This window comes from Carcharhinus amblyrhynchos, unplaced genomic scaffold (assembly GCF_965287045.1).
Source record: "Carcharhinus amblyrhynchos unplaced genomic scaffold, sCarAmb.v2.hapA scaffold_38, whole genome shotgun sequence".
In the NCBI taxonomy this organism is placed as follows: domain Eukaryota; kingdom Metazoa; phylum Chordata; class Chondrichthyes; order Carcharhiniformes; family Carcharhinidae; genus Carcharhinus; species Carcharhinus amblyrhynchos.
In genome coordinates, this window is record NW_027649779.1 from 3134830 (window position 1) to 3157499 (window position 22670).

Genomic DNA, 22670 nt, shown 5'->3' on the forward strand with positions numbered 1-22670 from the left:
ATACACACAGACACACTCACAGGTATACACTCTCAAACCGACACAGGAAAACTCACAGGTACACACAAAAACACATATACAGGGTGTACACAATCTCAGGCAAACAGCTACAGACAAACTGGCAGACAAACACAGACACATTCACGAACACACACAGGCATGCACGCAAAAACATAGACTCACATAAACACAAACACTGGCACACGCAGACACACAACTATCACACACACCCTCACAAACACAGAGACAACCTGAGACAATGACCAGTTGATGTTAATCTCTGATCCTTCTGCTGGGAACTAAAATAACGTAAGAAGTTTCACAACACCAGGTTAAATTCCAACAGGTTTATTTGGCAGCAAAATCCACTAGCTTTCGGAGTGCTGCTCCTTCATCAGGTAAATGGGAGTTCTGTTCACACGCAGGGCATATAAAGGCACAAACTCAATTTACAAAATAATGGTTGGGATGTGAGTCTTTACAGGTAATCAAGTCTTAAAGATACAGACAATATAAGTTGGGAGAGTGTTAAGCAAGTTGAAAGAGATGTGCATTGTCTCCAGCCGGGACAGTAAGTGAGATTTTGCAATATCAAGGAAAGTCATGGGGGTTTCAGTTAGTGTGTCATGATCCAAGATCCCGGTTCAGGCATCCTCATGTGTCTAGAATTTGGTTATCAGTGTCTGCTCAGCGATTCTGTGCTGTCCTGTGTCCTGAAGGCCGCCTTGGAGAAAGTGTATCCGAAGATCAGAGGCCGAATGCCCCTGACCGCTGAGGTGTTCCCCGACAGGAAGAGAATACTCTTGCCTGGTGATTGTCGAGTGGTTTTCATTCAACTGTTGTAGTAGTATCTGCATCATCTCTCCAGTGTACCATGCCTCAGGACATCCTTTCCTGCAGTGTATCAGGTAGACAACGTTGGCCGATTTGCAAGAATATGCACTGTGTACTGGGTGGATGGTGTTCTCTGTGAGACTGTACCTTGAACACTTGATTACCTGTAAAGACTCGCATTCCAAACATTGTTTTGCAAATTGAGTTTGTATTTTTATATGCTTTGTTTGTGAACAGAACTCCCACTTATCTGATGAAGGGGCAGTACTCTGAAAGCTTTTGCTACCAAATAAACCTGTTGGACTTTAACCTGGTGTTGTAAGACTTCTTACTGTGTTTAGCCCAGTCCAATACCGGCATCACCACGTCATCACTAAAATAATAACAGAAGTTAATCTAATGCTCGTGAAATGAGAAAATGTATAAATATACCCCATAGCTCAGAATGGGAGTGCAATTAATGATTTCTCTGTTGTCTATGATCTTTGAACAAATACAGAATTGGAAAGATTATAATATTTGAATGGTAACCTAATGTGTAAATTATCTGGAAACAGAATGGATTTCACACAGGCTGGAAGACAGACTGAGGTAATGAGATTGAAACTGCTGGTTGGAGTGAATGGGTTTGTTGCAGAGAGGGATGCATGGATGGGAGAGAGAGAATTGGTTGGAGAGAAGGAGGAAGGGTGAGATGGATGGAGGGGTAGATAGATGGATAGGGGTGAATGTGAGAAGCTGAAGTTTCCGGTTGAAGAGGTTCCCAGTGTCTCTGAGCAGCTGAACGAGGGAAGCCTTTGGGCAGAGACTGTGCTGCTGCTATTTCCCTTTCTGACCACCTGGTGTCGCTGTAACACGCCCGGGCGCTGATCCGCCCAGTGTCACCTCTTGCCCACTCCGGCCCGGCCGCTGCTCGTTGGCGGAACATCCAGGATCTGAAGAGAGGCGGGACAGCCGCCATATTGCCGTGACGTCACTGTCAGCCCCTCCCCCCCGGAGGAAAAAGCGACGGTTCAGAAATGTAGAAAGTGAGAGAAATTCCCACCCGGAAATCCCGCCCAGAGCGGAATTAAAATTAAATAAAATACATATTTTTATAAAGAGGCAGGTGGCGGAACCGCGCATGTGCAGTAGTATTTTCCCAGAGCGCACCGCGCGGGTGTGATTGAAAAACAGACGGAATAAAAAATAGAAACGATTTTCCCGAATGGAGAAGGAACCGAAAGTCTGACGGGTGAGGATGTGAATAATAATCATCAAGATTCAAAATATTAAAAATTAAAATGTAACTGTCTGGGCGCATGTGCAGGAGGGGAATTCCCCCAGAGTGCAGCGCGCGGGACGCCGTCTCCCCTGGCAACGCAAGATGGCCGCCGGCCGTCTCCCCTGGCAACGCTGGCGGTGAGTGATTGTGGCGCAGGCGCAGTGAGGTCTGCCTGCAGCCCATTGTCCAGATTGCCTCCCAGTGGATGTGGTGGGGATGGTGCAGCAGATGGAGCAACAATCCCAGTTTCAATGGGGGGAGAGAAGCTGCAATGCTGCTCCCTGTTGTTCACTCCTCTCCCCAGTCTCAGCATTGCAGAGTGTTTAAACAAGAGGGTGCATTGTCACAGCAGCACCGAGACCTGTAGTTTAAGTTTATTTATCAGTGTCATTAATAAGTAGGCTTATATTAACACTGCAATGCAATTCCTGTGGAAGTTCCCTAGTTGCCACATTCCTGTTCGGATACACTGATGGAGAATTTAGCATGGCCAATGCATCTAACCAGCACGTCTTTCGGACTGCTGCAGGAAACCAGAGCACCTGGAGGAAACCCATGCAGACATGGGGAGAATGCACAAACTCCAAACAGACAGTGACCCAAGCCAGAAATCGAATTTAGGATCCTAGCGCTGTGAGGCAGCAATGCTAACCACCGTGCCACTGTGTTGCAACGCTCTCCCCCAGATATCAAATTACCACCGCCCCCCCCCCCCCCGCCCCCCATTACAATCATAAAATCCCGACAGTGCATAAGAAACATAAGAAACATAAGAAATAGGAGCAGGAGTAGGCCATCTAGCCCTTCGAGCCTGCCCCGCCATTCAATAAGATCATGGCTGATCTGTCGTGGCTCAGTTCCACTTTCCCACTTTCTCCCCATAACCCTTAATCCCCTCTCTTATCAAAAACCCATCAACCCGCGTCTTAAAAATATTTAGCGAGGCAGCCTCCACCACTTCAACGGGCAGAGAATTCCAGAGATTCACCACCCTTTGAGTGAAGAAGTTCCTCCTCAACTCCGTTCTAAACCGCCTCCCCTTTTATCTTGAGGCTGTGGCCCCTAGTCCTACTGTCTTTTTTGAGCGGGAAGAGTCTCTCCACCTCTATCCTATCCATCCCATTCATCATCTTATATGTCTCAATGAGATCTCCCCTCATTCTTCTAAACTCTAACGAGTACAAGCCCAGTTTATTCAGCCTCTCCTCATAGCTCAACCCCCTCAACTCCGGTATCAGCCTAGTAAACCTCCTCTGCACTCCCTCCAAGGCCAAAATATCTTTGCGCAGGTGTGGCGCCCAAAACTGCACACAGTACTCCAGCTGCGGCCTCACCAATGCCCTATACAGCTGCAGCAAGACCTCCCTACTTTTATATTCAATCCCCCTCGCTATGAAGGCCAGCATCCCATTTGCCTTCCTGACCACCTGCTGCACCTGCAAGCTGGGTTTTTGCGACTCATGCACAAGGACCCCGAGGTCCATCTGCACCGTCGCCTGCTGCAGTTTTTCGCCCCGTAAGTAATAGTCCTTCCTACCATTCTTCCTACCAAAGTGGACCACCTCACACTTGCCAACATTAAATTCCATTTGCCATTTCCTGGCCCATTCGCCCAGCCTATCTAGATCCTTCTGCAGACACTCCACACCCTCCGCACAATTTGCCGTTCCACCAATCTTGGTGTCATCAGCAAATTTCGACACCCTACACTCGGTTCCCTCCTCCAGATCATCTATATAAATGGTAAAAAGCTGAGACCCCAGCACCGACCCCTGGGGCACTCCACTAGTCACCATCCGCCAATCCGAATAGCACCCATTGACCCCCACTCTCTGCCTCCTATTTGACAACCAATCCTCTATCCACGCTAACACCCTACCCCCAACTCCATGTCCCTCGACCTTCTGCAATAACCTCTTGTGAGGTACTTTGTCAAACGCATCAAATCTATGTCAACAGAACATTTTACCCTATTCCCGTAACCCCACAATACCCTCTAATCCCCATAACCTTCACATCTTTGGACATTAAGGGAGAATTTAGCACGGTCAATCCACCTAACCTGCCCATCTTTCAGACCCCAGAGATATTCTGGTCACCCTATTATAGAAAGGATATTATTAAACTAGAAAGAGTGCAAAAAAGATTTACTAGGATGTTACCGGGACTTGATGGATTGAGTTATAAGGAGAGGCTGGATAGACTGGGACTTTTTTCTCTGGAGCATAGGAGGCTGAGGGGTGACCTTATAGAGGTCTATAAAATAATGAGGGGCACAGGTCAGCGAGATAGTCAATATCTTTTCCCAAAGGTAGGGGAGTCTAAACCTAGAGGGCCTACGTTTAAGATGGGAGGGGAAAGATACAAAAGTGTCCAGAGGAGATTTCTTTTTTCACACAGAGGGTGGTGAGTGTCTGGAACAAGCTGCCAGATGTAGTCATAGAGATGGGTACAATTTTATCTTTTAAAATGAATTTAGGCAGTTACATGTGTGTGATGGGTATAGAGGGATATGGGCCAAATACAAGCAATTGGGATTAGCTTAGGGGTTTTTAAAAAGGGCAGCATGGAGCAGTTGGGCTGAAGGGCCTGTCTCCATGCTGTAAACCTCTATGACTCTATATGGGAGGAACATGAAAACCCCACACAGACAATGACCCGAGGCTGGAATTGAACACGGGTCCTTGGCACTGGGAGGCTGAAGTGCTAACCACTGTATGAATGTGCTGCCACTCAGGCAAATGTATTTGGAGGGAGCACAGGACAGGTGGGCGTTGGGGGGGGCGGTGGCGGCGGTGGGGGTTGTGGGATGACTTCTAACCCACTTTGATGAGAGCAGGGGTGGAAATCAGAAAAAATAAATCAGCTTTGGCTCAACATTTTCCCTCATTCCTGCTCTTGTTACTAATTGAAAACCAGCTCACTCCTCCATTCTGCCCATCAATAGGGCAAACAGAAAGCAAGGGAAAGGTTGTGGCACAGAAAGAGGCCATTCAGCCCATCACATCTTCACCAGCTTGGGAAATAAAGACTTGCCCTTCATTCTAACCCCGCTTTCCAGCGATCCAGTCCCTAGCCCCTCCCCCCCCCCCCCCTTTCTACAGGTTCCAGCATTTCAGCTATAGATCTGTGTGTGAGACGAGCGAGCTGAGAGATTTTTGGCTGAACCATCAGTTTAGGCGGCAAATTCCAGACACCCACAATCCCTTGAATGAGAACCCTTTTCCTAATGCCCCCTCTAATCCTTCCACCAATCACTTTATATGTGTGCAGCCCCCAGTAACCCCCCTCCTACCTCCCCCATCCCCACCCACCCACAATAAGTGACCTCTCTCTGCTCAGGGGAAACAAGCCTTTTCTATCCGCCCTGTCTTGGCTCCCTCATAATTTTGGACACCTCAGTTCGGTCTCCCTCAGCCTCCTCTGCTCTGAGGAAAACAAACCTTGCCAATCCAATCTTTCCTCATCACCACAATTCCCCAGCCCTGGCAACACTGTTGTAAATCCAAATGGTTATCCAATCTGACTAAACTGTCCATTTAACATTGTCCCATCGCCAACTGTGAACAACCACCAGATACTGGCACCACTGTGGCACACTGGTTCGCACTGCTGCCTCAAAGGGACTTGGTTCAGTTCTGGCCTCGTGTGACTGTGTGGAGTTTGCACGTTCTCCCCATGTCTGTCTGAGTTTCCTCTGGGTGCTCCGGTTTCCTCCCACTGTTTAAAGATGTGTGGGATAGGTTGATTGGTCATGCTTTAGTGACAGGGGGAGTTGCAGGGTAAATGTGTGGGATACGGGGACAGGGCATGGATGGGATTGTGGTTAGTGCAGAGTTGATGGACTGAATGGCCTCCCCCTGTACTGGAGGGATTTTACACAAATGAGAAACAGAGACTTTGCAAATGTTGGGGTACTCATTCAGAAAACAATGGGATATTTGTTGACATGTTCAGGTAAATCTCAATGATGGTCATTGTCCAGGTCTACATTCAAACAATGGTGCAGTCCAAGGTTAAAAGTCATTTATCCTGAAATTGGACATTGCCACTGACTCGCAATATAACCGAGAGATGCAAACTCACACCACACCCTGATGTGGCGAAGGGGACCCCTCTCAGTTATTACAATCTGGGCCTTGTATCAGTAATCTCTGCCTTAAACATCTCTCAGTTATTACAATCTAGAGCCTTGTATCAGTAATCTCTGTCCTAAGCCTCTCTCAGTTATTACAATCAGGGTCTTATATCAGTAATCTCTGCCCTAAACCCCTCTCAGTTATTACAATCTGGACCTTGTATCAGTAATCTCTGCCCTAAACCTCTCTCAGTTATTACAATTTGGGCATTGTATCAGTAATCTCTGCCCTAAACATCTCTCGATTATTACAATCTGGAGCCTTGTATCAGTAATCTCTGTTCTAAACCTCTCTCAGTTATTACAATCAGGGCCTTATATCAGTAATCTCTGCCCGAAACCCCTCTCAGTTATTACAATCCGGGCCTTGTATCAGTCATCTCTGCCCTCAACCTCTCTCAGTTATTACAATCCGGGCCTTGTATCAGTAATCTCTGCCCTAAATCTCTCTCAGTTATTACAATCTGGGCCTTGTATCAGTAATCTAGTATCAGTATTCTTTGCTGTAAACCTCTCTCAGTTATTACAATCTGGGCCTTGTATCAGTAAACTCTGTCCTAGACTTCCCTCAGTTATTACAATCTGGACCTTGTATCAGTAATCTCTGCCCTAAACCTCTCTCAGTTATTACAATCTGGCCCTTGTATCAATAATCTCTGCACTAAATCTCTCTCAGTTATTGCAGTCTGAGCCTAGTATCAGTATTCTTTGTTGTAAACCTCTCTCAGTTATTACAATCTGGGCCTTGTATCAGTAATCTCTACCCAAAAACTCTCTCAGTTCTTACAATCTGGGTCTCGTATCAGTAAACTCTGCCCTAAACCTCTCTCAGTTATTACAATCTAGACCTTAAGCAGAGGACACAAAGATTTAATATAATTGACAACAGAATTGAAGGGGGTGATTAGGAGATTTTTTTTTACACATTATAATCTGGAATGCACAACCTGACAGGTGCTAGAAGCAGGTTTAATATTAACTGTAAAAGAAAATTGGATAAATATTGACAAAGTTATTGTGAATTGGATTAATGAAATAGTTCACTCATCTTTGTGGCATTTTGATTGTTTCCCCCGTAAGGTTTTAATATTTGATTTTTTCATTCACAATGTGTCTGAAACAGAAGATTAAACCATTGGGTTTGATGAGCTGTCAGATCTGTTTCCTATGTGTCTGTGAAACTTGATAACTGCAGATAACCATGAGAAGGAACTGATTATTTTCAGTTCCTCTAACAGATACACCTCAGATATCAGAAATCTGAGGAGATCCTCATGCCTTCATTATTCTCGTCACAAATACAACAGCTCTCAGTCAGGTTGAGTCAGTCACATGTGTCTCTGTTATGATGTTTCCACTTTTATTTTATCACTCACTTCCCAGTGACACTCACCATAACACAGACACTTTAAAATATCATTGCTCACTTACATCTTGTCCTCCTATTATAATCGCATGTTTGTTGGGCCTCTTGTCTCCCTTAAGGTCAGATTACCTGCAGTTCAAATGACCTCAGAGACACTGAAACCGACCTTTATGATTAATATTATACCAGATTCCAGTCAGCCCCAGGAGCTGCAGTTGTAAAATACAGTAAGAAGTCTCACAACACCAGGTTTAAGTTCAACCAGCTTATTTGATAGTAAAGCTTGTGGGATTACTATCAAATAAACTGGTTGAACTTCAACCTGGTGTTGTGAGACTTCTTACTGTGTTTACCCTAGTTCAACGCCAGCATCTCTATGTCATGACTACCATCAACATTGTAAAATACAGCAGAATTGGAATAACAGACAGGTTATTGTTTGATACTGACAGTGTCAGAGTAACACACACTGGAATTTAAATACATTATATCAATAGACCATGACTCACTCACACTATCAAATGAAACCTAAACTTTGGTTATGGTGCACTGGATACTGACTGGATTATCATCACATTGGATCTAATGCTGTGTTCACTAACATACTGCAATGTGACTCTTATTATGTGAACAAACACTGTTTATGTTACACTCAGAGTCAGTCAGTGTTTTGCTGGGTTTTCTCTGTGCTCCATCTCCACTCTGATTGGACTGGACCCTGTGTGTGTGTCAGTGTTACACTGAGACTCTGTTATTATTGGACAAGCAGCAAGTCATCGTCACAATACTGGGCTGATTGACAGCGCCTTGGACCATTGGGAACAGGGGGCGGTGCTGGAGGACTGATCGGGAGCGTTCGGTCCTCGAACCAATCGGAGCGAAAGAGGGGCGGGCCCAGCTTTGACTGGAGCATGCGCAGTGTGAGTAATGGCGATGGAAAACGGTTTTTGTTTTGGGCTCGGAAATCTGTTCGAGGTGATTGGCGGTACGGAGAGAGCAATGGATCGCCCAGGCGGGTGAAAACGCTGCGTAAGCAAGTGGTGTAAGTAGCAAAGCGCGGAAGAGAGCTTCCCGGACTCAGTTTGTTCCAAGCAGAGCCGCAGCTCCTCAGGTTCGCTCCGGGTTACCGTTCGCCATCTTTATTGGGGGCAATATGCAGCGGTGCGCACGCGAGGCCGCCATGTTTGTAGAGGGCAATGATGTCATTAAGTGGGAGGAGCTTGTTCCCCATTGTTCAGAATGGAGACAACTTGTCCATCAAACTGCATCAACCCTCTGAGTCCCAATGTCTCATTGATGAGGCAGAGCGGTGACAGAGAAGGAAAAATAAAGGGAAATAAAAACAGAAAATGCTGGAAAATCTCAGCAAATCTGACAGCATCTGTGGAGAGAGAATAGAACGCTCTCTCCACTCACATTGTCTGTACCTTTAAGACTTAATTACCTGTAAAAAAATTGCATTCCAACCATTATTTTGTGAATTGAGTTTGTGTCTTTCTATGCCTTGTTTGTGGACAGAACTCCCACTCACCTGACGAAGGAGCAGCACACAGAAAGCTAGTGGATTTTGCCACCAAGTAAACCCATTGGACTTTAATCTGGTGCAGTGAGACTTCTTACTGTGTTTACCCCGGTCCAACACCACCGTCTCCACTTCAGAGAAAATAGAACCAACATTTCGAGACTGGATGACCCATAAAGCTTGTACATGTGTAAACAGAGCATGTAAACTTCGACACCTCCATGTACCTTTGTACACCTCTATCAATCTACTTTGCTCCAAGGAGAACAACCCCAATTTATCTAAAAAAAATAGACAATGTGAGAAGATGAAAGTGAAGGTAAGAGTTTTATAAATTTTCTTAAATAATTTAATTGGTGCTCAAAATGTCAGTCAGTGGGGTTAAGTGCTGCACTTGTGAGATGTGGGAGATCTGTGCTGCTTCCAGTGTCTCGGATCACTATGTCTACAGGAAGTGTACCCCACTGCAGCTCCTTACGGCCAGCATGGATAGGTTGGAGCAGCAGTTGGATGCACTTAGCAGCGTGAAGATGGCAGAAAGTGTCATAGATAGGAGCTTTAGAAACTTTGCCACACCCAAGGTGCAGGCAGATAGATTGGTGACTGCTAGAAGGGGCAGGCAGTCAGTACAGGAATCCCCTGTGGTCATCTCCTACTCTAACAAGTACACCGTTTTGGATACTGTTGAGGGGTTATAGCCTATCAGGGGATAAATACAGCAGCCAGAGCACTGGCACCACGGCTGGCTTTGTTATTTAGCAGGGAGGTACAAAGTGCACTAGAGCAATAGTTATAAGGGGCTCTATAGTTAGGGGTGCAGATAGGTGCTGTTGTGGACATGAAAGAGACTTCAGGATGTTATGTTGCCTCCCTGGTGTCAGGGTCCAGGAAGGGCAGAAAGCATTCTGAAGCGAGAGGGTGAACAACCAGTGGCCATGGTACATATTGGTACAGAGGTAGGAAGAGTGACAATGTCCTGCAACAGCAGTTAAGGGAGTTAGGTAGAAAGTTAAAAAGCAGGACCTCTTGGGTTGTAATCACAGGATTGCTTCCTGTGCCACCTATCCACTGTCATCTCTTGAAGTAACTCTCCCCAATCTATCAAGGCCAACTCACGTCTCATATCCTCATAGGTTTCTTAAGATATAGCACCTTGTCTCCAAATCAACTACTTCATTCTCCAGTTTGATTTTAAAAAATCTTATCATGTTACGGTCGCTCATCCTGAAGGGGTCTGGTACAATTGGATTGGCAATGATTCCCTTCTCAGTACACAGTACCCAGTCTAAGCTGGCCTGCTATCCAGTTGGTTCCTCCAGATATTGGTCAATTAAACCATCCTGTATACATTCCAGGAATTCCTCTTTTACGGCATTGTGGCTAATTTGATTTGCTCAATCTATGTGCAAATTAAAATCATCCATGATCACCAATACTCCCTTATCACATGCATCTCTAGTTTTGTGTTTAATGCCATTCCCAACATCACCACTGCAGTTTGGAGGTCCGTATCTGACATCCACTAATGTTTTTTGCCCTTCGGCGATGTGGGGGGCAGTGTAGAATTCTTCAATGAGCCGCTTGATTTTAGTTTACTACAATGTGTAGACTAGATTGAGGTGCCTTATATATAGTGAGAATTCACAATGTGCCAGTCTCACAACTTTGCTCCAAGTGGGCTGATACTCTTTGAGCCTGGGAGAGCACATTTCCACTGAAATGATCCACAAAAGCTGATGAAGGACATTTATTTAATCCTGGACAGTAAATAGTGTTTTTTCTACCACTACAGATAGGTCTAAAATAAATACATTTGTCTCTATTCCATTGAGTCTACAGCACAGGGCCAGGCCAGTCGGCTCAGTCAGTCTGTGTCAGTATTTATGCTCCACATGACCCTCCACCCACCTCTCTCCATCTCCTCCCATCAGCATATCCTTCTATTCCTTTCTCCCTCATGTATGTATCCAGCTTCCCCGTCAGTGTATTCATGCTGTTCACCTCAGTCACTCGCTGTGGTGATGAGTCTGTCATTCTCACCACTCGGTGGATAAAGAACTTTCTCCTGTTAGAGCTTATTTATTAGTCACAAGTAGGCTTACGTTAACACTGCAGTGAAGTTGTTATGAAAACCCCCTTGTCGTCCCACTCTGGCTGCTGGTCGGGTACACTGAGGGAGAATTTAGCATGGCGAATGCACCTAACCAGCACATCTTTTTGGACTGTGGGAGGAAACTGGAGCACCTGGAGGAAACCCACGCAGACACGGGAAGAACATGCAAACTCCACACAACAGAGACCCAAGCCAGGAATCGAACCCGGGTCCCTGTGCTATGAGGCAGCAGCGCTAACCCACTGTGCTGCCCTAGAAATCACTACTGGATTATTGAACCCCTTCGTAATTGTAAGGTCAGGGGGGTGGGAACTCCAGCACGTGGACAAAGAACATAGAACATTATAGCGCAGTACAGGCACTTCGGCCCTCGATGGTTCCACTGGTTGGCGCAACAATCTAATGACCCTCTAACCTAAACTATTCCAATGTTATCCAAATGCCTATCCACTGACCATTTGAACGCCCTTAAAGTTGGCGAGTCCACAACTGCTGCAGGCAGGGCATTCCACCCCCTTACTACCCTCTGAGTAAAGAACCTACCTCTGATATCCGTCCTATAGTTACCAGCCATTTATTTAAAGCTATGACCCCTTGTGTTAGCCATCACCATCCGAGGTAAAAGGCTCACACTATCCACCCTATCCAATCCATTGATCATCTTGTATGCCTCATGGGACATGGGAGCCCCGCCCCCACCCATTGCCCCCCTGCCAGGAGCCCCACCCCCACCCATTGCCCCCTCCCCTTCTGGGAGCCCCACCCCCACCCATAGTTCCCCTCGCCTCCCAGAAGCCCTGCCCCCACCCACTGTTCCCCTTCCCCTCCCCCTCTGGGGCCCTGCCCCCACACATTGTTCCCCTCCCATTCTGAGAGACCCGCCCCCACCCATTGTTCCCCTCCACCTCCCCCTCCCTGGACCCCCTCCCCCACCCATTGTTCCCCTTCCCCTCCTCGAGCCAAGGTTTCTGGTCATGCGGCTGGTGGCTCCGCCCAGAGTGACAAGCCGCTCAGTGAGCTCCCCCCTCCACCCCGTCCCAGGACTGCACATGTCCAAAGGAAGAAGGGAATCTGCACATGTGCGGGGCTGTGCCCAACCTCTGTGACCGGCAAGCTTAGATGTAGACCAATAGGAGAGTTGGGGGACTGGAAAATCTCTGGTCCTCCAGCGAATCGAACTGCAGGCTTTGGGTGAACGAAGATTGATCCTCAGAAAACCTAGAACTTCCTCCTCTCTCTCACATCTCTGAGTAAAGCACTCCCCCATTTCCATTTCTTCCTAATTTCTAGTCCTGTAATATATTACTGCAGCTACATTATATATTTCCAGTCATAAACTCATTGAAGCACAGAAGAAGCTAATTGGGTAACCTTGAGGTGAGTCTGATGGGGGACACTGAGACTGTGGGACTGACAGTGAGCACCTTGAGGAGAGTGTGAGAGGGGCGATCACTGGGACACCAGGGCAGAGAGTCTGCACCTTGAGGAGATTATGAGGGGAGGGCACTGGGATACTGTGACAGACAGTCAGCTCCTTGAGGAGAGTGTTCGAGGGGCTCACTGTGACACCAGGGCAGAGAGTTAGCACCTTGAGGAAAGTGTGAGAGGGGGACACTGAGGCAGACAGCCAGACCTCCCCCCCCCCCCCCAGAAGCGTGTGGGGGTCACTGTGACAGTGGCATAGACAGTCAGCACCTTGAGGAAAGTGTGGGAGGGGGAAACTGGGACACTGGGACAGACGCTCAGCACCTTGAGGAGAGTGTGAGAGGGGCACAAAGAGGATTCAAGCCACAGGTGGAGTTATGCAGCACTGGAACTGGGACCGTTTGTTTATGTCCTGTGGTGCTGAGGATTCTCTTCAATATCGACTCAGTTGTCAGGGAACACAACTCTTTCTGCCAGACCGTTGGATGATGGGTAATGTGGGCACTGTCCTAACGCATAAGAACATAAGAAATGGGAGCAGGAGTAGGCCTTCGAGCCTGCCCTGCCATTCGACAAGATCATGGCTGATCTGAAGTGGATCAATTCCACTTTCCCGCTTTCTCCCCATAACCCTTAATTCCCTTGTCTATCAGAAATCTATCTACCCGTGACTTAAATGTATTCAGCGAGGCAGCCTGCACCGCTTCAATGGGCAGAGAATTCCAGAGATTCACCACCCTTTGAGTGAAGAAGTTCCTCCTCAACTCCGATCTAAACTGTCCTCCCCCCATTATTTTGAGGCTGTGCCCTCCAGTCCTGCTATCCTTTCTAAGCGGGAAGAAACTCTCTACCTCTACCCTATCCATCCCCTTCATTATCTTATAAGATCCCCCCTCAGCCTTCTAAACTTCAATGAGTACAGACCCAGTCTATTAAATCTCTCCTCATAGGTTAACCCCCTCATCTCTGGTATCAGCCTAGTGAACCGTCTCTGCACTCCCTCCAAGGCCAATATATCCTTCCACAAGTACGCCGATCAAAACTGCACACGGTATTCCTGTTGCGGCCTCACCAGTACCCTCTACAGCAACGCATCAAATATTGCTCAACTTCATGCAATGCACAAATTCCTGACTGATGGAGGGTGGTCCATTTTTAGAATTCAACACCTGCAGAATGCCTGGTGTCAAGAAAGAGGTGTGAAGTTTCTCCACTCTTCTCCTTGTGTTTGATTAACTCATCCTGTGTATGGCCATCCATTTTGAATGAGCATCTACCCATATCAGGGACACAGACCCCATGAACGGTCCGGCACTGTCCATGTGCAGTCACGTCTACGGCCAACCCAAATGTAAAGAATAGTGACTGGTGACTGTTCTGCCCTTGTTGATATTGCCAACACTGACACACAAGCAAATATCTGTATCCATACCTGGCCACCAGACGTGGCAATTTGGAGGATCGTCAGTTTGCCACTCCTGGGTGGCCATGGTAAAGTTCGGCCAGGTTGGGATGGTGTCTCAGGATGACACTCTTGAACCCCATAGGAGTATGCCATCTTCCACAGTCAGCTGTTCTCTGCCACTCCAATATGGGTGCAATTCTGCTGTAACAGCCTTTTGGTTACCCCCATCAGCTCTTACTTCTTCAGTTTATTCAGGACTGGGTAAGTTTGCCTCCACAGCCGAATATTATTGGCTGCCGCTGGGAGAATTTTGAAAAAGTTAATGATTACTGTCTCTTCCATTGGGGATGCGACCAGTGTCTGTTAATTGTAACCAGCTCAAGGTATCTGCCTTCGCGACTCGGCCTCCTAGTCACCCGTGTTCAGAGGACAATTAAGTGTCAACCACGTTTTTGTGGCCCTGGAGTCACAGTTAGGCCTGACCACGTAAGGACAACAGATTTCCTTTCCTGGGACATTGGTGAACCAGTTGGGGTTTTCCGACAATCAACAATGTTTTTATGGTCACCAGCGGATTCTAAACTCCAGATCTATTTATTCAAATTCCACCATCTGCTGTGATGAGATTGGAACCCGGGTGCCCAATACATTAGCTGAGTTTCTGTATTAATAGTCGAGTGATAAAACCACCTGTCCACATCCTGAGTGTGCACACCCTGAGTTCTGGTAAGCAAGACACTCCATATTATATACATCTGCAGAGCTCCTGGAGTGGACAGCATTAACTGCCTCAATCAGGGAGCTCATATTCTAATAACTCCACCTGATGGTTATCTGTAAAGTCTTTAGATATGTCTCTCTGCCACTTTCTGTGCTTCTCTCTCTCTCTCTCTCTCTCTCTCTCTCACTCTCTCTCACTCGCTCTGTCTTTTGTTCTTGTTGTTTCCATTATACTCATTCAGTCTCACTCTTTCCCATTCATTTCCGCTCTCTGTCTCTACATCTGTTTCTCTCTGCCTCTGGCTATTTCCCTTTGCCCCACTTTTTGTCTCCCATTTTCCCTTCCTCTCCCTTTCCCTCTTTTATTACAACCCCCAGTTTGTCTTCTTTGGTCTCTCTTTCTCCTTCCCTGTATATCACCTTCACTGTTTTCTCCACTCTCTATCCCTGTCTCTCTCGCTCTGTGAGAGTCTCTCTCTGCCTCTGTTCTTTCTCTCTCTCTGTCTGTTTCTTTCTCTGTACCTATTAGAAACTCTTTCAAACTCTGTTGTTCTCCATGTCTTTGTGTTTTTCCCTCTCTCTGCCAATCTCTCTCTCTATCACTCTCACTGTTGTTAATACTGTCCCCTCTCTCTCTACCTGTAACTATTTCTACTTCTGCAAGGGTGTTTTGTTTACAATATGAATGCCCAACAGAAACAGTCATGGAACTTGTGGTTGCAGTTTCCTGTCAGGGTTTATTGAGTTGAAGCATTGCAGTAAAGGGGTATTTCAGGAGATCTTTTAACTGCTGTCTGAAGTGAGTCTGTGTCACAGTGTAAATGGCAGTATTTGTGCAGCAACTTGTGAGTTGCAGCATGAAACCCAATTCCATAACAAAAAGATGTAACCTTACTGATTGATAGCCCAAATTATACATCCGAATCCATATAGTATAAACCATTAATGTCGACCATTAGAGGATGAAATTGGCTGAGATAACAAACAGTAAAATGATGGATTTTCTTCGACTCTCCATCTCTGGGTCACTAGGGGTCTCCGCACTGCTGTGAGCCTGGAGTCTCCTGCGGGCTCTGCTGCTCACTAAAATGTGTCTGATGGTGAGGTCATTGAGCAGCAGAATCAGGGCGAATGGGACACACGGTGTTAGCATGTTGTGGAGGAACTCGATTGTTCCCCAGACCGGAGATTCCAAAACATCCCACGCGAAATGACAAAACCAGGGATTGTTCGCCAGCCCATATTGATTTAATAACATAAAATACCAGGAAATGTTCTTTAAAAAGCTCAGCACTGTCACTGTTCCCAGAACCACAGCCGCCGATTTCTCAGTGCAATATTTACTTTTCAGCTTGGGGCAGCAAATGGCCACAAATCGATCAAAGGTGAAAGTGACGGTGAACCAGACAGAACAGTCAGTGGCTGCATAAAGCAGGACGGCGTGGATGTTACACACGGGGAGTGAGCGCATGAAATAAAACTTTTCCCAATAAACAATGGGAATGTGTCTCAATATCAGGTCGAGGATAACGACCAGCAGATCCCCCACTGACATGGCCACCAGATAACGAGTGACACATTTGGACAGACCACAGTTTCTGCTCGTCAACGTCACAATTGTGATTATGTTCACTGTCAGGAAGGAAATAAATAATAAAATTAGCCACGATTCAGGGGAAGAAGTTACCATTTAAACTGCAGGTTCAACAATTTTTTTTAAATGTGCACACACACTGAATCAGTTTTTTTTTATGATCCAGCACATCTTTTGGAGTGTGAGAGGGAAGTGGAGCATCTGGAGGAAACCGAAGCAGACACGGGGATAAGGTCCAAACTCAACACAGACAGTGACTCAAGCCTGGAATTGAACCCAGATTCCTGATGCTATGAGTCAGCACTGCTAACCACTGTTATCAGACAGCAGATTTTATGAAATTGGGCACTCAATATGGAGGTAGAGTAAAGTTACACTCAGAGTATCTCCACTAAAATTCACAAAGGAACAGACATCAGTAGGCAAGAGCATACTTTTAGAATGCAAATGAGGGTGAGCACACAAGGGAAGCTGGACAGGATGGCACCTACAGGAACTAAATTTAAAAAAAAAATCCCACCCCATCAAAATCAGCACTTCTAAAACAGTCAAACAACCCATGGAGACACCTAAAATTAACACAGTTAAGGAAACGTCCCTGGCCTCTTAAACCGCTTTTGAGATCAATGACACACCTTATGGTTCAAACCTCAGAGATTCTAGACCATTAATAACCAATCAGACAAAAACGATTAACACACACTTAAAACAATTGCCCCAACACTCGAAAACATCAAGACAGGATGGCTGAAGTCAAATACTGTAAATAAAGTATTAACATTTGAATCACATACTACACCGAAGATCAGGTATAACTGTAGCCCGATATGGCGGGTGTTTAGTGTGCTTTCGGGACAGTCTGATTGTATGTCCTGACTGTGCCTCCGTTGACGAAAAAGAAAATAAAGCTGTGTCGTTATTGAACTACACCCTGAGGCCGTAATGGTCGTTTCACCCACTCGCACTAACACCACTGTGCCAATATGATGCTCCATGGTCGGTACAAAATGGTATACATTTTGGAAAGAGTTTTCCGGGGGTCCTCAAAATTGACCCTCACCCAGCTCGAGGTAAATCGTCTTTCTACCTTGTGGGGGATTTGGAGTGTGAGAAGGTTGTGGGGGTAACTCTGACAGAAAATTCAGAGTGGAGTCTTGTTGGCAGTAATCTGTCACCTTTCAGATAGCTACTGACAAGCCCTGCAGCAGAGCTGGTACCAAACTGTGCTGGTTTCACCCTTTCCTCTGGACAGTACCAGCAGTTGGCAGAGAGAGATCCTCATGCCTCGACAGTTCAGAATCTCTATAATATTTACAAATGATTATACCCTGTAGGGGAGACCACAGCATTGTGGCCACTGTTCGCACAACACTGGAAGAAATAGTAATCTCACACTCGAATGGCACAGAGGGTTTACTTTCAAAGCATCAGGGTTCAGTGTATAGCTACCGTTCATAGTGCCCAGTGTATTATTTTTGCTGCCCCACTATGACCTACTGGACGAGTGAAGCGCAGTGAGTCCTCTCTCAGTAGGAAAGTCGCTGATCTCTGCGCCAGGTAAAAAAAAATACTCAAACCAAGGCCGCTACCAAAGGAAAACTAAGCAGCCTGCCTTAATGACTATTTTCCAGTGACACATTTGTCCAATATTACGTGATGCACCAGGAGGTTAGTTATGGCAAGAATCAGATCCAACCTCCCAGATTGTCTGGATCCACTACAGTTCACTGATCTCCGCAAGAGGTCCACAGATGTAATTACCGTGTCCGTACAGTCTGCACCTTTAAAGTAAAACCCGAAGTCACTCAAGCTTTTCCCCCCTACTTTGTTTTCAGTGAATCTATGATCTGATGTAAGTTGGCCAGATGGTAGCAGGCACAGCACAATTCTCCATTGGAATAGGCCTTCTGGACAATTGACAAGTAAACCCTTAACTATCTGTGACTGAACACATTGACGAAGGAAGAGTGGTGGACGTGGTTCACATGGACTTCAGCAAGGTGTTTGATAAGGTCCCTCATGCAAGACTTCTTGAGAGGGTGAGAAGGCATGGGATCCAAGGGGCTTTGGCCTTCTGGATCCAGAACTGGCTTGCCTGCAGAAGGCAGAGAGTGGCTGTGGATGGGTCTTTTTCTGCATGGAGGTCGGTCACCAGTGGAGTGCCCCAGGGATCTGCTCTAGGACCCTTGCTGTTTGTCATTTTCATAAATGACCTGGATGAGGAAATGGAGGGATGGGTTAGTAAGTGCGCCGATGATACGAAAGTTGGTGGTGTTGTGGATAGTCTGGAAGGATGTCAGAAGTTGCAACGTGACATAGATAGGATGCAAGACTGGGCGGAGAAGTGGCAGATGGACTTCAACACGGATAAATATGTAGTGGTCCATTTTGGCAGTACCAACAGGATGCAGGAGTACAATATCAAGGGTAACAGTCTTAGCTGGGTTGAAGAGCAGAAGGATCTTGGGGTTTGGGTCCGTAGGACTCTTAAATGGGCCTCGCAGGTGGAGGATATGGTCAAGAAGGCGTATGGTGTACTTGCCTTCATTAATTGAGGGATTGAGTTTAGGAGTCAGGAGGTAATGCTGCATCTTTACAGGACACTTGTCAGACCCCACTTGGAGTAAAGTGCACAGTTCTGATCGCCTTACTACAGGAAGGATGTGGAAGCTATTGAGAGGGTGCCGAGGAGATTTACAAGGATGTTGCCTGGATTGGGAGGCATGCCTTATGAAAATAGGTTGAGGGAGCTAGGCCTCTTCTCCCTGGAGAGACGAAGGATGAGAGGCGACTGATAGAGGTTTATAAAATGTTGAGGGGAATAGATAGGGTGGATTCTCAGAGGCTATTTCCCAGGGCTTAAATGGTTGATACGAGAGGACACAGGTTTAAGGTGCTGGGAAGCAAGTACAGAGGAGATGTTAGGGGTAAGTTTTTCACTCAGAGGGTGGTGAGTGAGTGGAATCGGCTGCCGTCGTTGGTGGTAGAGGTGAACTCGCTGGGATCATTTAAAAGACTTCTGGATGATTATATGGGATCTAATGGCATTGGAAGTTACAGATAGTTCTGTGGCTTGGTAGGTATAGATGTGATCGGCGCAACTTGTGGGCCAAAGGGCCTGTTTGTGCTGTAGTGTTCTATGTTCTATGTTCTATCAGGGGCACAGTAAGTACGATACTACCCAGCCCCCTCCCTCCCTTCCCATTACCAAGCAGCGACCACCCCCCTCCCGCCCCCACGAACCGTACCCCCAGCCCTTGCTCTAATCCATTACTATTCAAAGTTCTGTCTGTCTCCTTAAGTTCATAAAGTCCTAACGTCCACTGCCCTCTCAGGTAATGAATTCAACAGATTAACCACCCATTGGAGAAGTAATCTCTCCCCATGGCTGCCTGAAATCTAACTGCTTCAGGTGATCGGGCCCCGCTTCTGGTGGTACTCCTGGCTCAAGCACTGGTGGATCTGCCCTGAAGGCAGTTGTGTGTTTTTTTTATATATAATCCTAATGACCTATCAACAACCCTGGACTCAGATTGGCTTGAGGTTGGCAACAATAATAACTTCAAATAGGTCCCTTTTAGCTGTGTGTTTTATTTAAATTCATCGGCTGGCACAATGCAAAACCATGATGTGGAGATGCCAGCGTTGGACTGGGGCAAGCACAGTAAGAAGTCTCACAACACCAGGTTCAAGTCTAAAAGGTTTATTTGGCAGCACAAGGTTTTGGAGCGCTGTCCTTTCATCAGGTGAGTGGAAGTTCTGTTCACAAACAGGACATATAAAGATACAAACTCAATTTACAAAATAATGGTTAGAATGCGAGTCTTTAGAGACAATCAAGTCTTAAAGGTACAGACAATGCGAGTGGAGAGATGGCCAAACACAGGTTAAAGAGATGTGTATTGTCTCCAGTCAGGGCAGTTCGTGAGATTTTGCAAACCCAGGTTGTCGATCACCAGGAGTATTCCAGTTGGGGAATACTTCAGCACTCATGGACATCCAGCCTCTGATCTTCAGGTAAACATTCTCCAAGGCGACCTTCACGACACACGACAGTGCAGATTCGCTGAACAGAGACTGATAGCCAAGTCCCTCACACCTGAGAATGGCCTCAACCGAGCTCTTGTGTTGATGTCACATTATCTGTAACCCCCACGACTTGCCTGGGCTTGCAAAATCTCACTAACTGCCCTGGCTGGAGACAATACACACCCCTTTAACCTATGCTTAACCCTCTCTCCACTCACATTGTCTGTATCTTTCAGACTTGCTTACCTGGAAAGACTCACATTCCAACCATTATTTTGTTAATTGAGTTTGTGTCTTTCTATGTCCCGTTTTTGAACATCGCTCTTCACACGCCTGAAGAAACAGCAAAATTCCAAAAGCTCATGGTACCAAATAAATCTGTTGCACGTTAATCTGGTGTTGTGAGATTTCATGCTGTGCTGACCACAATGCAAAACCTGCCGTGCCTGTTACCAAAGCAACCCCTATGTTTTTGGCCTCTGGAATAAGTGTTGCAACTTAGAGTTTCTGTGCATTCTGCAGTTTAAACATCTTAGCGTCAAAGAAAATCACATCTTTAAAGCGATTGCACGCTTTTTCCCATGCCTACCGGTTTTTACAATACTTTTTCATCTTTCTAAACATCTTTACAAACTCAATTTCACAACACAGGCATCGTTAACATAGTGATCCGCGCTTTGTAGATGTGGTAACTCAATAAGGAAGCAGACCACAAGCAACAGTCGCAAACAAGGTAGAGCAGACGGCAAGAGTGGTAGAGTTAAAAACGGGTTGCATCATTCATAATCAGTGGAGAAACTTACCGGGGACACCAACAATAGCCAGGATTGGATAGTAAAAGTATCGAATCAGTTTCAGTACATATTCAACACGATATGTCGTAGGCAGCCGAACTTGAGAAAGCATGGAAAGTATCGAGTATAAACTCCTCTCAATTGTTGTAACATCCAGATCTGTGCCCCTCAGATGCTGAACCATTGTGGGAATGTCCAGATCTACCTTTCCTGGATTCAGCTCCATTGCAAAAATCTTGCAATTTCTCTCTCCCAATGTTGATACCTCGACTCCCTCTCTGTGGAGCCGCTTATCACTGTGACACTCCCAATGACACCGTGCATAACTCCTTTATGAAGCATGGATGGGAATGCTCCAGAGACACGACAAGTACCGGTTGAATTAATTCCAACATTAATTACAGTCACTGAACAAACAGGTTAATATTTTCTATTCAAAATATTTTTTGTAAATGCATCACAGAATAAGTCTGGGTCTATGTGAGCGTTGCTGATGGAAGGAATTTTGGAAATATCGGAAGGGTTGACCAGTATCTTTCAATCCTGCTGGGAGATGGGATTGTAACAAAGAAAGGAACACATTATGCAAAAGTCCCCCCAGCTTGTCCGTAAAGGGAGAACATTTTAAACCTGGAAATGTAGAGCTGTCAGCATCGCATCAGTGGAAAAAAATGGGGAAAGTCTGAACCCAAAATCTTGGAGAAAATAACTTGTGACTTCTAACACCATGGGTGGGTCCATTGTGATTTGTCATTTATATTAATGATTTGGATGAGAATTCAGGAGGCATGGTTAGTCCGTTTGCAGATGACAGCAAGATTGGTGGCATAGTGGATAGTGAAAAAAAGGTTATCTCGGATTGTAACGGAATCTTGATCAATTGGACCAGTGGGTTGATGAATGACAGATGGAGTTTAACTTAGATAAATGCGAGGTGATGCATTTAATAGATCGAACCAGGACAGCAATTAGTTAATGCTGAGGTACTGGGGACAGTTTGAGAACCAAGAAATCTGGGAGGGTACAGGTTCATAGCTCCTTGAAAGTGGAGTCACAATTGGGCAGAGCTGTGAAGAATAAATTCGGCATACTTGGTTTCCTTGGTCAGAACAGCGAATAAAGGAGTTGGGACATCTTATTGAAGTTGTACAAGGCATTGGTAAGGCCACACTTGGAATAATCTGTACAGTTCTGGTCACTCTGTTATGGGAAGGATATTATTAAAGTACAAACAGTGCAGGAAAGATTTACGAAGAGGGTATCAGGACTTGATTGTTTGTGTTTTAAGGAGAAACTTGAGAGACTAGAACTTTTTCCCTGGGGTGTAGGAAGGCCTAGGGTTAATCTTATAGATGTCAAGAAAATAATGGGTGCGCTGATCAGCTAGATATTCAATATATTTTCCCAAAGGCAGGAGATGCAAAAACTAGGGGGAATAAGTTGAAGGCGAGGTGAGAAGATACGTA